This window comes from Arachis hypogaea, chromosome 13, assembly GCF_003086295.3.
Source record: "Arachis hypogaea cultivar Tifrunner chromosome 13, arahy.Tifrunner.gnm2.J5K5, whole genome shotgun sequence".
Taxonomy (NCBI): Eukaryota; Viridiplantae; Streptophyta; class Magnoliopsida; order Fabales; family Fabaceae; genus Arachis; species Arachis hypogaea.
Window position 1 is genome coordinate 83,893,088 of NC_092048.1, and position 17,571 is coordinate 83,910,658.

The following is a 17,571-nucleotide window of genomic DNA, read 5'->3' on the forward strand; positions in this document are numbered from 1 at the left end:
TGGAAATGGAATAGGAGTAGCATTTTCTGTGGCGTTTGCGCCTTTTGGTGCTTCCTCCTGTGGTTGAGCTATTTCTTCTTCAGCTATGTCCTGTGTGTCCTCTTCCTCTTCAATATCTTCTGTTTCTACTACCTCTTCAGCTGAGGTGTGTTCTGGTAGGCTTGGTTCCTCCTGATTCCTCTCCTGCAGTGTGGTTCCAGACCTTAGGGTGATGACATTAATGCCTCCCTTTGGATTGGGTAATGGCTGAGAGGGGATTCCAGTGGAGCTTGAAGGTTGGTTACTGGAATTTTGTGTTGATCCAATCTGTGACATAAGAGCTTGCAAAGTAGAGGTGAGACCATTCAGACTGGCATTAATACTATTCATGATGTTACTTTCCATGGTCTATTGTCTTCGCTCAACAGATTGTAGTAGCTCTTCATTAGGAGATACAGAAGAATGAGTAAATTGAGAGGTCTGCTGTTGATTGTTCTGCGGTCCTTGGTATTGCCTCAGGTGAGGTGCTCTGTAAGGTTGATTCTGCTGCCTGTTGTTGTTATTATTCCATCTCTGATTTCCCTGATTATCTCTGCCTCCTCTGTTATTTTTTTCCCTCCAATTCTAGTTAGAATTGTCCTGCCATCCATGGTTATTATTTCCACTTTGATTGTACCCTTGGTTGGGGCGGTCATAGAAGTTATGAGTGGATGCCACCATGTTGTCTTCTTGTTGGAGCTGCGGGCATTCATCAGTGTAATGGCTATAATCAGCACAGATTCCGTAAATTCTTTGCGGGACTAGTTGTTGGTTTTGCTGTGGTGGAGGGGGTTGAGCTTTGAGCTTGTTGTTGATTCAATTGTATCTGCTTCAGCAAGTTGGTCATCTCACATATACTCTGAGCTAGAGTAGTAGTTTTTCTGCTAGAGGATACTTCTGCAACGGCTTTGAACGACCTTGCTTTTGTCTGTGGTTCCTAGTAGATTCAGCTAAATCACTGATCAATTGCCAAGCCTCATTAGTGGTCTTGTACTTCTTCATAGACCCATTGCTAGCACTTTCCAATGTGGTCTTATCTTGGGGCCTCATGCCCTGTATGATATAGCTAAGTAACACTATCTTGTCAATCATGTGGTGGGGGCATGCTTCCAAAAGATTATTGAAGCGCTCCCAGTATTCAAAGAGAGTCTCATTGTCATCCTGAACAATTGTGGAAATATCCTTCCTCAGTTTATCAATAACTTCAGATGAAAAGAATTTCTCCAAAAACTCCTTTCTGAGTGTATCCCAGTTGGATACATTTGCTAGAGGTTGAGTGTAGTACCACTCTCTTGCTTTTCCCTCAAGAGAAAACGGGAAAGCTTTCAACAAAATTGAAGTTTCATCAGTACCATCACGCCTGACAGTAGAACAGGCTGCCTGCAAAATCTCTCAAGTGCTTGATAGGCTCTTGAGCAGGTAGGCCATGAAACTTGGGCATCAAATTTAGCAGTGCGGTCTTTATTTCAAAATCTGTAGCAACCGCTGGATGATGCGCTTGAAACGGTTGCATTGTAAAATCAGGGGCTCCTTCCTCCTGGATGGTAACTCTCCTAGCTGCCATGTTTTCTGCACGTAAAATAACCGAATCAGTAGAACGGGAGCTGGTTTCTTCCTCAAGTTCACTTTCAGATCTGCCTTCAGAGCGGACTAACCGACGCTGTTCTCGCCTTATTCGTGAAATAGTTCTTTCAATTTCAGGATCGAATATTAGCAAGCGCGGATCAGGAAGTGAACGCGTCATTTGTCGAAAGAAACATGCAGCTTATAGTAGCAAAATAAAATAAAATGCAAATAAATAAAATCTAATTAATAACTGTAGCACTCTATTGCAACTCCCCGGCAATGGCGCCAAAAATTGATGGAGCACAGAAGTTGGTGAATTAAAAATTATTAAAATAGTTACATTGCAAGTATAGTTCTTAACTCACCGAAAATCTGCCTATCAATTTAGAAATATGTCACAGAGAGTTTAAATTAAAAATTACTGGGAGTTTAAGTCCCAGGTCATCTCCCAACGAGTTGCAGAAAAGTGTGCTATTTTATTAATCAGATGTTCCAAGAAGTTGAGTTAAGTAAGTGGGAAATTAAATTGAGAAAATTCAAATAATATGAATAAAAGCCTTGACTCGGAGTTGATTAGTTAGAATCTCTATCATTGATGGGATGATTCAAGATTAATTTATAATTAATGGTTGTTCTGTTTAGTTATCCTTTACCAGGTAAAGGAAATTCAAACAAGTTGGAATACTAGATCTGTTCACGAGTTGCAACCCACTTAGTTCAAAGGGATTGGTGTTAGTGATTAGATAACAATCCAACAGTTAACCCAATTACAATTTTTCTTTCAATCCTTCCAACTCAAGAGTTCCTTTCAATCAACCCCCCCCCCATCAAGTGAGGGAACTACCCACTCATTGTAAATAATAAATCCATAACACATGAAAGGGAATTAAAAGAAGACATGATTATTGGAATAGAAAATAAATTAAAATGGAAGAAATAATCCTTGTACTAAATAATCATGAAAGTATTCAAATGAAAAAATTGAACAAAGCAAAGAACATGGAAAAATAAAACCAAGTTAAGAGAACGAACTAGAATGACGAAGTCTTGAGGAGAAAATAACTCTTCTCAATGTTCCAATGCTAAGACCAATTGAAAATTAAAATTCTTAAAACCTAGAGAAAAGAAACCTAAGGGAGTAAAACTAGATCTAAAAACTGAAAACTGTGTAGAATGAATGTTGTCCTTTGTTTCTGCATATTCTCTGGCTCTAGTCTGCTGTTACGGGCCAAAAACTGGGTCGAAATAAGGTCCAAAATCGCCTCCAATGAATTCTGCAGATTATGCAGATCGCACATGTCACGCGATCGCGTCATCCATGCGGACGCGTCATTCGCGCTTTTCGTTGCCACGCGTTCGCGTCGTCCACGCTACCGCGTCGCCTTAGCTTTTCCAATCCGCGTGGCCGCGTGAGCCATGCAGCCGCGTCACTGCGATTTGCTCTCCTTCGCGCGGTCGCGTGAGCTATGCGACCGCGTCACTTCTTGCTAGTTATCTCCTCAAATTCTTGTGTTCCTTTCATTTTTGCTAGCTTCCTTTCCAATCTCCAACTCATTCATGCCCTATAAAGTCTGAAATACTCAACACACAGATCACGGCATCGAATGGAATAAAGGAGAATTAAAATTACATAATTAAAGTCTCTAGGAAGCAGTTTTCAAACATGTTATAAATTCAGGAAGGAATTATAATTTCATGCTAATTTAATGAATAAGTGGGTAAGGATCATGATAAAACCACACAATTAAACACAATATAAACCATAAAATAGTGGTTTATCAAGTAGATATCACGTACTTAAGACTTTGAGAGTAGACTTAAAGAGCTTGGTTCCTCATAATTGTCAAGATATAGTTGTTAGACAAGGATGGTGGCCCCAATTCCCAAGCCTAGCCAAGGGTTGCTTTTATTATTCATATTTGAAAATCAATTTCCTCAACCAATTGCTTTAGTTGTAGTTACTTGTTTGGGTTATAATAGAATTAAGTGGAAGGTTGTTTATTCATTGAAGTTGCTCATGTTTTGCTTAGTTAATTGAACTAGTTGTTGCATTTTAAGATTACTTGCTTGTTAAGATTCCCATTTCTTTTCATGCTCATAACGCACAACCCCAGATTTCTAACCAATGTTGAAGCACATGTTTGCCCATTCCTTGTGAGACGACCTGAGGTTTGAATACTTCGGTTATTTCTATTGGGGTTGAACTTGTGACAACCAGATCCCTCTTCTAAATTTGACCCCCAAGGATTGTTGTTGGTAGAGCTATACTTGCAACGCAACCTTATTGGAAAAAAATCTTTACCAATACACCCTTGGGGCTCTGATGTTCCAAAATTGTCGTCGGTAAGGAATTTCTCTTATAAAGAAGAAGAATTTCGTTGTAAGCATAGCTCCAAACCAACAAACAACTCTCACATCAAATTAAAATATGGTTTTGTCACAAAGAACAATCCCCAATTAAGAATTAACCGGAGTATTTCGGACTCCGGGTCGTCTCCCTAGGAACCAATGGAGTGCATGTGTATTGGCTATAGAGGGGAAAAAGGGGTTTTGTTTATGATATGGCAAGAAAATAAGTAAATTGAGCGAGTAAGCAAAGAAAGCAAATTAAAGAACTCTTGGCTAAGAATTGGGTACTTAAGATCACAATCCTAGTTAATACCAATTATTGACAATTATGAGAGGCCAACCCATTAAGTCTACTTCTCGAAGCCTTAAGTACGTAACATTTACTCCTAGACTGGAAGTATGTCAAATAGGCCTAATCACATCCACCCATAAGTCCTAACTTCCCTACCAATTGGTTTAGTAGTGGATTAGCGTCAATGGGCTTCAAATTGATCACACAGGGTTCTCAAATTACCAATTCCATGGTATCCAAAACTCAAGATCACTTAAGTCCCTTGGCCTAGACCAAGAGTTGACAAAACTACTCAAGAACTAAAGAAAACATTTCATCAAACACCTAGAGTGCAATAAAAATTGACATCATAACTTGCAAAGATACTAAAATCTACCACTATTAATTGCAAGAAAAGTAAATTCACAACTCAAACGAACATCAATTAAAGAGACATCAACATTAAAATTGCATTAAATGTAACAAATCCAACATAAGTGCATGAATGTAAAAGAGAGCATAAAAGTAAAATTAACACTACAAATCATGAGAATCAAGGAGTAGAAGTAAGAGATCATAAAAGAAATGAGATGAGAACATGTAATTAAACCTAGATCTAGAAGAGATTAACCTAACCTAATTCTAGAGAGAAGAGGGAGCTTCTCTCTCTAGAAACTAAACTACATGATGCTAAGGCTACAAACAATTGCTCCCCCTTGCTTGGACTTCAATTCTGCATGAAATAAACTCAGAAACAAGTTGGATTTGGGCTTGGGCAGCTCAGAAATCGCCCCCAGCGTTTTGCCATTAAGTGGGCCAAGTAAGAGTATCGGCGCGTGCGCGCCCTGTGCGCGTGCGCGTCGCTGGCAAATTCCCAATCTGCGCGGAAGCGGTATGTACGCGTGCGCGTCCTTGTGAGAAACCACTTTTGCGCGTGCGCGCCTTGTACGCGTGCGCGTCCATTGGTGCATTCCAAATCTTTGTTTCTTCATGCATTCTCCTCTTTGCATACTTTTCTCCTCATTTCTTCCATCCAATACTTGCCTAATGAACCTGAAATTACTTAACAAACACATCAAGGCATCGAATTGAATTAGGGTGGATTAAAATCACCAATTTAAGGCCTAAAAAGCATGTTTTTACATTTAAGCATAATTTAAGGGAGAATTACAAAACCATGCTATTTCATTGAATAAATGTGGGAAAAGGTGGATAAATCCCCCAAAATAAACACAAAATAAACCACGAAATCGGGGTTTATCAAATCTCCCCACACTTAAACTAAGCATGTCCTCATGCTAAAATCAAGAAAGAAGCAAAGGGTATCACATTTATTCAATGCAAGCTACTAACTAAATGCAATCTATTTATATGCAAGTTATCTACATGAATGCAATTCCTCAGTCAAAACAAGTCAATTTCCAAGAGTACACATGTAAGCACAAGGGCTAAGGTATTAGCAATCAAGCAAACCACAATTGGATTGAATCATTGAAAGAGTTCACAAACTTTCAAGAGGAGATTATTAAGGGTGGAAACATGTAATTGAGCGATCGAACCCTCACCGGATATGTATCCGCTCTAGGCACTCAAGTGTAGGGTTGATTCACTCAATTCTCCCCTAATCATGCTCTCCAAGATTTGTTTTTCATCTAACAATCAACAATTACTTCATGCATGCATACAAATATCATGAGGGCTTTCCCATAGGTTGTAATGGGGCTAGGGTCAAGGTAGGATGCATATGGTCAAGTGAGTTAGAAATTTGAATCTTTGATTAACATAAACTTCCCACCTAATCTATGACAACCTATACAATTCTAAACAAACCTAACTGCCCATTCTTCACTTTTAACACACTCATGCATTCTATTTTAAACACCACACATATGCATTGATTATTATTGAACCTTGAACCTTGGGGCATTTTGTGCCCTTTTTATTGCAATTCTTTTTCTTTCTTTTTCTATATATATTTTTTTCTTTTTATTTTTCTCATTTAAAAAAAAATTTTTTTTCATAAAGTATATATACAAGTACCAATGCATATGGTTTTACATTTGATTAATACATGAGTATATACCCAATTCCCAAAATTTTTCAATAAAAATATAAACACACTTTTATCTCTACCCAATGTTCCCAACTCTCCTAAAATCAAATAATGAACACTCACACTAGCCTAAGCTAATCAAAGACCCAAACAAGGGACATTTATTATTTTTCACTTAGGCTTGTAATGTGCTATAATTAAGAATAAGTGGGTTAAGCATAGGCTCAACATTGGCTAACAATGGAAGATGAAAGGGTAGGCTATTTGGGTAAGTGAGCTATTTGAACAATGGCCTCAATCATATAAATGCATGTATACACAAATAATGGACATAAAGAATCAAACAAATCAAGGATTGCAATCATAGGAAGAGAATAATGCACACAAGAATGAAAATAAGTGGTTATGTATGTGTAACCACACAATTAGGCTCAAATCTCACATGCTTGTGTTCTTAGCTCAAAATATGATCCACAAAGTATATACTTCAAGCAAGTTCTAAAAAAATTTTAACCAATTGGGGTGGTGCCCAAAAATGATTTTCTTGGAAATTTCCATCATATTGATTGAGCTTATTCTAATGTAAAATTGTGATTTAGAAAAATTCTCCCAGTTTACCCCTTTTTCAATCAAAACACGTTTCGTCTATAAGAAGGGTTAACTAGATTTTCAGCAATCTATTAATTTTCTAATCACAATCAACAACTGAGATGCAAAATATATATATATATATATATATATATATATATATATATATATATATATATACACTAAAAGTGTGCAACAACCAAAATAAGAGTATCTACAAAAGCATAAATATGTACAACAATCCCAAAATAATCTAAAACGTAAAGTGCGAAATAAAACAAAATAGAGTAGCAGCGAATAGAAATAAAAGTCTGAAAGTTCACCACATAAGTGCAAACACCGGTCACGAACGGTGACCTCCCCACACTTTAGGATTGAACATCGTTCTCGATGCTACTACTGAAGCTCGGGATGGGGGTCAACAATCACACCAGGCTGTGGCTCATGCTCAGGCTCGGGCTGTGGGACTGGAGGTGGCACTGGCTGTGGCTCCGAAATGTCATGCTGGACCTCAGTGGTGGTCTGCGTCACTGGTGGTGCCTCCTGCTGTGTCGGCTCCGCACCATGCTCCTCCTCCTGATCCTACTCATCAGAGGCAGAAGACTCTAGAAGTGGAGGGAGCTCGATACCCTGTGATCCAGCCGCCTGGTCTAAGCGGTCGAGGCGTCGCATAACACGACGCTCGAAGCGCTCCATGAAGCGAAGAAGGTGCTACACTAACAGATAGGTCGGCTCAGGTGCTGATGGTGGTGCAGGTGCTGCTGTGGACGAAGAGGGTCCAGCTGCGGTGGAGGATGAGGGTCTAGCTGCCTCGACTACCGCTCTAGCTCGAGAACAGCGGCTAGTCGAGGGCTTCTCGTGCATCCATACACCCCATGGAATAGTAACTTCCTTGTCATCATCATCTGGAGGTGGTGGTGTCACGTCCTCGTCCTCCCACGGGACATCAGCTAGCTCAGCTAAGCTAGTAACCAGTGTCGGAAACGGTAGCAAGCCGCGAATATGAGCTCTCCACATGCTATGCCTAATCAGTCAGGGAAAATACACCTCCTTCCCCTCCATGACACACCCAATCAAAACTAGCATATCCATCGGAATCTCTGAAAAGTGAGTGGTAGGGAAGACATAGTGGGCAAATATCTGTTGCCAGGTCCTAGCCTCCCTAGTCAGATATGCAAATAGCATGCCCTTGGGCTTTGTGTTGCTCAAATCCATCACCCAGGAAGCATCTGGTGTAGCAATCACGCGCCTAAGCGCCTCATAGTCAAAAGTCATGGAGAGGAGAGCTACCTCTACCTGCTGGTAGGCACAAGTCTCAGGAGTACCAACTCTGCAGAGCAGTGCATCCCTTAAGGCATCCTCAGTGATCATAATCTCTCTACCCTTCAAGTGTACTGAATCCAAGTTTTATCGGAAGAAGTTACAGTAAAATTCCTTGACCCACGAGATGTTAATCCGTCCCAAGTCCCTATCGACGAAATCCAAGCCCAGCTCAGAAATACGGGCGTTTATGGCACGCCTCACATCATTGGGAAGATTCAGCTTCTTCTCAATGTTCAGCTTTGTCTTTGCATAACCAGAAAGGCGTAGTTCGCAGTAGAGGTTTGGGAACTTGGTTGGATCAGTGGATGGAAGTAACTGATTTTCTTTTTCCTCATCATTTAGCGGATTCTTAGCATAGTTAGCATATGGTGAGGGTGTAGAGTTCTTGGAGCGCTTCCTCTTTTTGGAAGTGGTGGCTATAGCCTTTCCTTTATCAGACATTCTGAAAACATAGATAATATAATATAAGCCTATAGCCAAGTATATACAAAGCACTCAAAGCAAAGCATATTCATGAAGTGAATAAGGAAAGAGGATTTCTTGGAATGTAAGCAACAAAATACAGAATTCAAACCGAACTTTAAACCAAGAATTCAAATCATGTTTTGCACATTATTTGTTAACTGGGTTCAGAAAGCACCATATCCAAAAGAATGACAAAAAGAGTTAGGTTGAAAACCAAAAGAAGTCAGGTGGTTAAAGAGGTTAAAGTTAGAATCAGTTTGAAAATTAGTGACATGATGATAACTTTCTCAATTCGAAAAGAATGCACACAACAAGGCAGTAAATACGTTCACAATCATGAATTGCAGCAAGTCATTGATGATGAAATATGATATTGCTAGAAAGCAACTAGTAAGAAACAACCATCTACCAATGTAAAGATCACTAAAATCATATGAATCTATGTTGGTAAAATCAATTCATTAAGGAATGAACCAATCAAAAGGCGTTCAACAATAATTTCAAGGAGGCATCAATGTCACAAGTCGAGAGAAACGTGGAAAACCTTGTTGTCTATGTGGCTTAATGTAAATTGTGCATGAATAATGCGAATTAAACCAGCCTCACATATCAAAAATCTTCAACTTGTATGTTGATGTAAAAGAGGCATAAGACTTTAAAAGAATTACAAGCAATGGCCAATCGAAAAGCTTGCTCACTATGCAATGCAAAGAAGCAAATCAGCATGAATAACAAGCAAGAATATGAAAAGCATGACCAAAGAACTTGTTCTTTAGGAGTTTCATAAACCATTTAGGCAACAGCACTCTAATTGAGCAGAATTCATCAACTAGGGGCTATTTCATTCATCAAACAAGATTAACACCAAAAATTGTGGTTAATGAAAATCCGACAGCGTTTCAGCAGCAAATTGGCTAATTCCCAAATTTAAACAGTTGCACCAAATTCCATATGGATTCATTAAGGAATCAGAAACACAGAAATCGGGTCTGAATCCATATGAATGGGTGAACAAGCCAATAATGCAGCACAACAGCAGCAAGCAGAGCAACAGAAAATAGTTCAACTAAATCAGCTAAGAAGCAATCATGAACAAGTGAGCAGCCAATATCCATGAGTAAAGCAACATTTAATAACAGCAGCCAAGTAAAGTTAATGCTTGAATGGAAACAGCAATGAAACAGAGCAATTCCTCACAGCAAAGGAAATTCAAACAATGCCTAAATCCACTACTCAACCCAGATTCGCTAACCACCTAATTCAAACTAAACTAACTAATCTAACCTACTTAAGCTAATCCTAATTACACTAATGCAATTACAGTAAACAGCAAAACGAAGTAGAACAGGGAAGGGTATGGAACCTGGGGAGATGGAGACTGAACAAGGAAAATGAGAGGAAGGTGAAGTGGGGTGATGAGAGAAAGGACTGGGCAGAGCAGCGCGGTGGTTGGGTTGCACCACTAAACTTGCGCCGGCGACAATGATAGCTGCAGCGAGTGGCGCAGAGGCAGCGAGAAACAGAGAGCAGAGGGGTAGTGAAAGAGAAAGGAAAGAAAAGTTAGAGAAGAAGGAGAAGACGGCGCGGTGATGGTGGTTGGCGGCGGCGACGGGATTGGAGTGCTCGCCAGAGGTGAGGTGGTTGCTGGGAGAAGTTTGAAGATGGAGGGGGGTTGAATGGTGGGAGAAGGAAAATGGAACGTTGGGGATGGGAAGGGTATGATGCGCGAATGCGCTAGGGCTTCGCGTCTCTGGGGTAAGTGAAAATTCGAATCCACGCGCGCGCGTACGGTGCGCGTTTGCGTGGGTGGAAGAAATGAGGAACGGCGTGAAAGCGCCATGCGCGCTTGCGCGTAGACGGAAGGATCAGAATGGGCGCGGACGCGTAAGGTACGCATCGGCGTGGATGTGCTGGGCTGAAGGCACAAAAGAGGCCCAGAGTTGGCACAACTCTCGGGTCCTTTGGCCTGGATGATGTCAAGATGCATCGACGCGCGGGCACACTGTGCGCGTTCGCGTGGATGGCTTGAGCTTATTGGGTGGGCGCGGAGGCGTGAAGTACGCCAACGCATGAACAGCAAAACAGGGAGTGACGCGGATGCGTACAGCGTGCGTCCGCGTGGGTTAAGGCACAGAGTTGGCCCAAAAGTGGTGCAACTCTCTGGTGTTTGGCCCAGGAAACTAAAATGCGCAGCCGACGCGCGCGCGCACTTTACGCTTGCGCGTGGCTTGCTTTTTCTTTTTTTTTTTTAGACATCAAAAGACCTCATAACTTTCTATCCTTTTATAAAACTCTAGCTAAGGTGTAAGATTAAGCACATTTGGAGACATAGAGGCATTTTCAAACAACTTGAGAAAACTTGCAATTCAAGCAAAAACTCAATTCAAAAATAAATTCATCCCTTATTAAAGCATAGAATGCATAAACACCTTAGTAAACAAAGGAAAATATACCAAGAGGTAAAGAAACTATATACAATGGAACCCGATTCATTCATTCATTATATCTACAGGAGAATGGAAAGAGTTTACCATGGTGGGGTGTCTCCCACCAAGCACTTTTAGTTTAAGTCCTTAAGTTGGACATTGGGAGGCTCCTTGTCAGGGTGGCTTATGCTTGTACCCATCCTTGAACCTCCAAAAGTGCTTGTCCTTCAATCGGTTGTCAGAAGTTCCAACCTTCTTCATTAAGCTTTGGTGAGGTTCTTTCCAAGACGTGAGCCCCCAAGAATGACTACCATAGGATAATCCAGGATCCCATATCTTGTCCTCGCACCCATCTTCTAGTTGATTGTCTTGACTGTGTCCGGGTGACGAGAAAATAGAATTCTCATGGATGCACCACTCTACTCTCCTAGACTCATTTAGTTCAGCATTACACCAATCCATGCTCTCTAATTCCGAGCTTACCACCATAATGAGCCTAGATTTAGAACGCCAACCACTAAACATCCTCCTTTTTCGCTTGATTCCACAAAGCGCCCTGAGTTGGCCATCTGTTTCAAGCAAACCATACTCAAGTGGGATAACACAGCTGCGAGTTAGAAGTTTTACCCACTCAAATGGAGGATCGGATGACGAATTAGGTATAGGGATTCCCAAAGATCGTGATAAAGCATGCTCTACTCCCGTCCATCCCTTTCGAGAGGTTTCCACCACTTGGTAAGGTTCTTCAAGTTCCCCCTCATGCCAAGCTTCCTTAGGTTCACCTTCTTCTTCACCAATTTCTTCTATTTCTTCCCCATCGCTCTCATCGTAGATAGGAGGTCTAGTGAAGTCTACCTCATCATCAAGTCTAAGCAAATTGGGGAAGGATTCTTCAAACTCAAAAGGATCATATGTTGATTCGAAATCATCATAGGTAGGAAAGTTTGTTGCTTGGAGCGCTTCTTCCAGTTCTTCACTTGCATCAGGCTTCGGAGGTTGCAAGCCCTCTTCAACCTTGCTTTCCAATGTACTGGGGGAGGGTTCAACAGGATTGTTAAGGGAGTTGATCGAAGTGGGCAAAAATTCATTAGAGATGGAATCCACTTCTTTATCAATTTCCTTTAACTCATTCTTTACTCCTGTGACATTGCTCTCTTCTTTGATACTCCCTCCACATTCCTTGGAGGAGGTTTCCTCAACTTGGGATTCCTTTATGTACTCAACATATCCTAAACATCCATCCACCACTTCCTTTTGTTCGCTAATCTCTATCTTCTCTTCTTGTTGTGGTTCTTGATTCAATTCTTCTTCCTCGCCATGGAGTTCCATGTTCATATCCTTGCTAAGCTCCGGGGTTGCTTCTCCGCATCCAACAATGGAAGTACTTATGGCGCATGAGCTTAGGTGAGATGTTAGGTGACCCACGGCTTCTACTATGCCGGCCACCCTTACTCTTAACTCCTTGAACTTGGTTTCATCTTCCTCTTGTCGCCTTAAAATACGAGATTCAAGGTCTCTCAGTTCTAACATGAAGGCTTCGTCAGGAGATGGTGTTGGAAGAGAAAATTCATCAGTTAGGGAAGAATTGTTATAATCGGAAGGTGGTTCATGTTGGTGAAGATCTTGAGGTCGTGTATGTGGAATTTGTGGTTCTTGAGAGTATTGGTATTGGGATGGGGGTTGTTCTACATGTAATTCTAATGGTGGTTGATATGGTGTGTATAAGTTACGGTCATATGGAGGTAAATGATGGTATGAGGCTTGTGAGTATGACGTGTGGCTATATTGAGGATATGTCTCATAGGCATATGGTGGTAGTTCTTGGAAGTCACAAGGAAATTCACCATAGCTAGTAGATTGATATGCATCATAGAACGGCTCTTCTTCATAGTGCATTGGTGGAGGTTGTTGCCATGGAGGTTGATCAAGTGTTTGAGGCTCCTCCCACCTTTGATCTCCAATTCCTTGATGTACATCCTCATTGAAGCTTTCATCTCCTACAACATAGTTTGAGCTACACTCATAGCCAAAGTGAGAATTCATAGTGATGTGGAAAATAAAAACAAAGAGCGATAAGAAATGAAGAAGACTGAATCCTAAAATTAGCAAAAATCAACAAATAAACCAAAGATAAAGCTATTCACAATATTTACAATAGTCAATAACATAGCACCATTGGCTCCCCGGCAACGGCGCCATTAATTTGATGTTCCAAAATTGTCGTCGGTAAGGAATTTCTCTTATAAAGAAGAAGAATTTCGTTGTAAGCATAGCTCCAAACCAACAAACAACTCTCACATCAAATTAAAATATGGTTTTGTCACAAAGAACAATCCCCAATTAAGAATTAACCGGAGTATTTTGGACTCCGGATCGTCTCCCTAGGAACCAATGGAGTGCATGTGTATTGGCTATAGAGGGGAAAAAGGGGTTTTGTTTATGAGATGGCAAGAAAATAAGTAAATTGAGCGAGTAAGCAAAGAAAGCAAATTAAAGAACTCTTGGCTAAGAATTGGGTACTTAAGATCACAATCCTAGTTAATACAAATTATTGACAATTATGAGAGGCCAACCCATTAAGTCTACTTCTCGAAGCCTTAAGTACGTAACATTTACTCCTAGACTGGAAGTATGTCAAATAGGCCTAATCACATCCACCCATAAGTCCTAACCTCCCTACCAATTGGTTTAGTAGTAGATTAGCGTCAATAGGCTTCAAATTGATCACACAGGGTTCTCAAATTACCAATTCCATGGTATCCAAAACTCAAGATCACTTAAGTCCCTTGGCCTAGACCAAGAGTTGACAAAACTACTCAAGAACTGAAGAAAACATTTCATCAAACACCTAGAGTGCAATAAAAATTGACATCATAACTTGCAAAGATACTAAAATCTACCACTATTAATTGCAAGAAAAGTAAATTCACAACTCAAATCAACATCAATTAAAGAGACATCAACATTAAAATTGCATTAAATGTAACAAATCCAACATAAGTGCATGAATGTAAAAGAGAGCATAAAAGTAAAATTAACACTACAAATCATGAGAATCAAGGAGTAGAAGTAAGAGATCATAAAAGAAATGAGATGAGAACATGTAATTAAACCTAGATCTAGAAGAGATTGACCTAACCTAATTCTAGAGAGAAGAGGGAGCTTCTCTCTCTAGAAACTAAACTACATGATGCTAAGGCTACAAACAATTGCTCCCCCTTGCTTGGACTTCAATTCTGCATGAAATACACTCAGAAACAAGTTGGATTTGGGCTTGGGCAGCTCAGAAATCGCCCCCAGCATTTTGCCATTAAGTGGGCCAAGTAAGAGTATCGGCGCGCGCGCGCCCTGTGCGCGTGCGCGTCGCTGGCAAATTTCCAATCTGCGCGGAAGCGGTATGTACGCGTGCGCGTCCTTGTGAGAAACCACTTTTGCGCGTGCGCGCCTTGTACGCGTGCGCGTCCATTGGTGCATTCCAAATCTTTGTTTCTTCATGCATTCTCCTATTTGCATGCTTTTCTCCTCATTTCTTCCATCCAATACTTGCCTAATGAACCTGAAATTACTTAACAAACACATCAAGGCATCGAATGGAATTAGGGTGGATTAAAATCACCAATTTAAGGCCTAAAAAGCATGTTTTTACATTTAAGCATAATTTAAGGGAGAATTACAAAACCATGCTATTTCATTGAATAAATGTGGGAAAAGGTGGATAAATCCCCCAAAATAAGCACAAAATAAACCACGAAATCGGGGTTTATCAGGCTCGTGTCAAATTGTTGGCGCCGTTGCCAGGAAATGGTTACAACATATGCCTTGATATTGGTTATGTGAATATGTGAATATTGTAGATAGTTTACTTATTTCAATACTTAGCCATAGTTTAGATTTCTTTTACATTTGTGCTATGACTTTCAAGTTTGATGACTCGGTCTCAACCGAATTCTAGCTTAGCCAATTTTGATCCCGAGATCGAAAGAACTTTGTTACACACTCGGCAAGCTAGACGGCGGTTGAATTACACGCCTAGTACTTCGACCTCTCTTGAGGAAAATACTGAATCACTAGACCTTACCGAGAGTGACTTGGATTCCGTTACTTCCTATTCTTCTGTTGGCACTACTAATACATCTTTGTATCTTACAGGTGAGCCACACATGGCAGAGCCACGCCGGATCACTTTGCATGAGCAAGGAGCTTCGGATATCATACTTCAACTATTGCAAGCAAGGTATCCTAACCTTGATCCGAACATTGAGTTGAAGAGTAGCTTGATACATATACTTCCTAAGTATCATAGGTTGCCAGGTCAAGACCCCATCCGACATTTGAAGGATTTTCAAGTTGCTTGTTCTACGGCTTGAAGGCATGGAGCCGATGAGGTAGCTATCATGGTTTTTGCCTTCCCATTCTCTCTTGAAGCGCAAGCAAAAACATGGTTCTATTCGCTACCAGATGAGATTGTGACTAATTGGAATTTCTTGAGAAGAGAGTTTCTTGATAAATTCTTTCCATCGGAGAAGACCGACTACATCTGGAAAGAGATTTCAGGCATAATGCAAAGAGACCAAGAGAGTTTGTACGAGTATTGGTCTCGGTTCAAGAGGCTATTTGAGTCATGTCCACACCACGGAATGCCCACAAACTTGCTCATTAGCTACTTTATCGGAGGTCTTTGTACGGAGGATAGAAGATTGCTCACCGCTTCTAGTGGTGGTTCCTTTTCGAAAAACAAGACGGAGGGAGAAGCTTGGAATTTGATAAAGGATATTGCCGAATCTACACAACACACAAGGGTGAGAAGTAATCCTCTCAAGGGTGTAGTAGAACCATCTCCTTCCGAATCAAGTCTAACCAAAGTACTTGGGGATATGACCACCATCCTTACACAAATCCAAAGGGATCAAAAGGATTACAACTCCATCAAAGCCGTCCAAGCCCCACCTCTAGTTGCTCAACTTGAAGGCCCTCCTAAAATTTGTGGTTTGTGCTCTAGCACCACACATTACACCTACCAATGCCATCAAATTCAAGAGGAACATGCCCTTGTGGTATCCATTGTGAATTACAACAACCGTCCACCCTACCCTTCTCAAGGTCAAAACAATTACCATCAAGGTGGTAATCAACATCAAGGGTGGAGGGATAATGCGCAAGGAAGCAATCAAAACCAAAGATGGAACAACTCTCCTTCTCATCACAACAACAACCAATCTTCATCCCAATACCACCACAACAACACCAACTACCAAGCCAACTAAAGCCACTCCAACCAAAATTCAAACAACTACACCAAGTACCAAGCACCACACCATAGACAACAAAACCAAAACCAAACTCCTCCATCTTCCAACAATCAAGTTGAAGAGCTTAGAGCCGCTATGGAAAAACAAGATGAGAGCAACAAGGCTCAATTTGATGCCTTGAGCACCCAATTGGCTAACCTCACCAACTTGCTTTCAAAGATGAACATGTCAAACTAACCACCAAACCCCAACAACAACATTGACCAACCCTCAAGTTCTTCTAACCTTCCATCCCAACCCCAACCAAATCCAAGAGGTGGTCTCAACGCCATCACTCTACGGTCGGGGACTACATTAGAAGAGATACCTCCAAGGGTCATGGGAGAAATTCATGAGGAAGAGGTAGTTGTTGAAGCTCCACATGAAGAAGAGGTGGTAGACAAAAGGCATGAGGAAGAAGGAGTAAACCTCAAGGAACCCAAGAGGAAAGCCATAGTGGATGAGTCCGTTCCTATTCCATTTCCTTCCATGGTGAAGAAGGCAAAGAAAACACCGGAGTTTGATCTGAACATGCTTCAAGTGTTCAAAAAGGTTGAGGTAACCATACCACTCCTTGATGCTATTCAACAAATTCCAAAGTATGCAAAATTTTTGAAAGACTTATGTACACACAAGGATAGGATAGGAGAATTGGAGACATTATCCTTGGGTAGTTCAATTTCTTCCTTGATGGAACCTATTCCAAGAAAATATGGTGACCCTAGACCGTGCTTAGTGCCTTGTTGTATTGGCGGATACACCTTTCATGATTGTATGTGTGACTTGGGAGCTTGTGTTAGCATCATGCCGCCTTCTATTTATGTGCGGTTGAATTTAGCTCCAGTGAAGAAGTCGGCGGCAAGGTTTGCCTTAGTTGATAAAAGTGTGATCACAATGATGGGGATAGCGGAAGATGTACTCGTGGCAATTAAGGATTTGGTTTTTCCGGTTGACATTTACATCCTTGAAATGCCTCCAACAGAAAATAGAAGCTCATCCTCCGTTCTACTTGGTAGACCCTTCCTCAAAACCTCCAAATTCAAGTTAGATGCCTTCACCGGTGTATATTCCTTTGGGGTTGGAGACAAGACTATCAAGTTCAATTTAGAAGAAGCCATAAAACATCCTCCCGAAGAATATTCCATGCTCCGATGTGATGTAATTGATGAAGTGGTAGCGGAAGTACAAGAAAAAGACCATGACAAGTTGTGCTACCCCATTGTT

General features: G+C 40.9%; 1 non-coding gene across 1 annotated transcript; it reads left to right on the top strand.

Annotated features, from left to right (window-relative positions):
- The first annotated feature begins 1,104 nt into the window (after positions 1–1,104).
- On the top strand, positions 1,105–1,212 carry LOC112739569 (small nucleolar RNA R71). The gene has a single exon (XR_003170501.1). It is a non-coding gene; the product is annotated as a small nucleolar RNA R71 (small nucleolar RNA).
- The last annotated feature ends 16,359 nt before the right edge of the window (positions 1,213–17,571 follow it).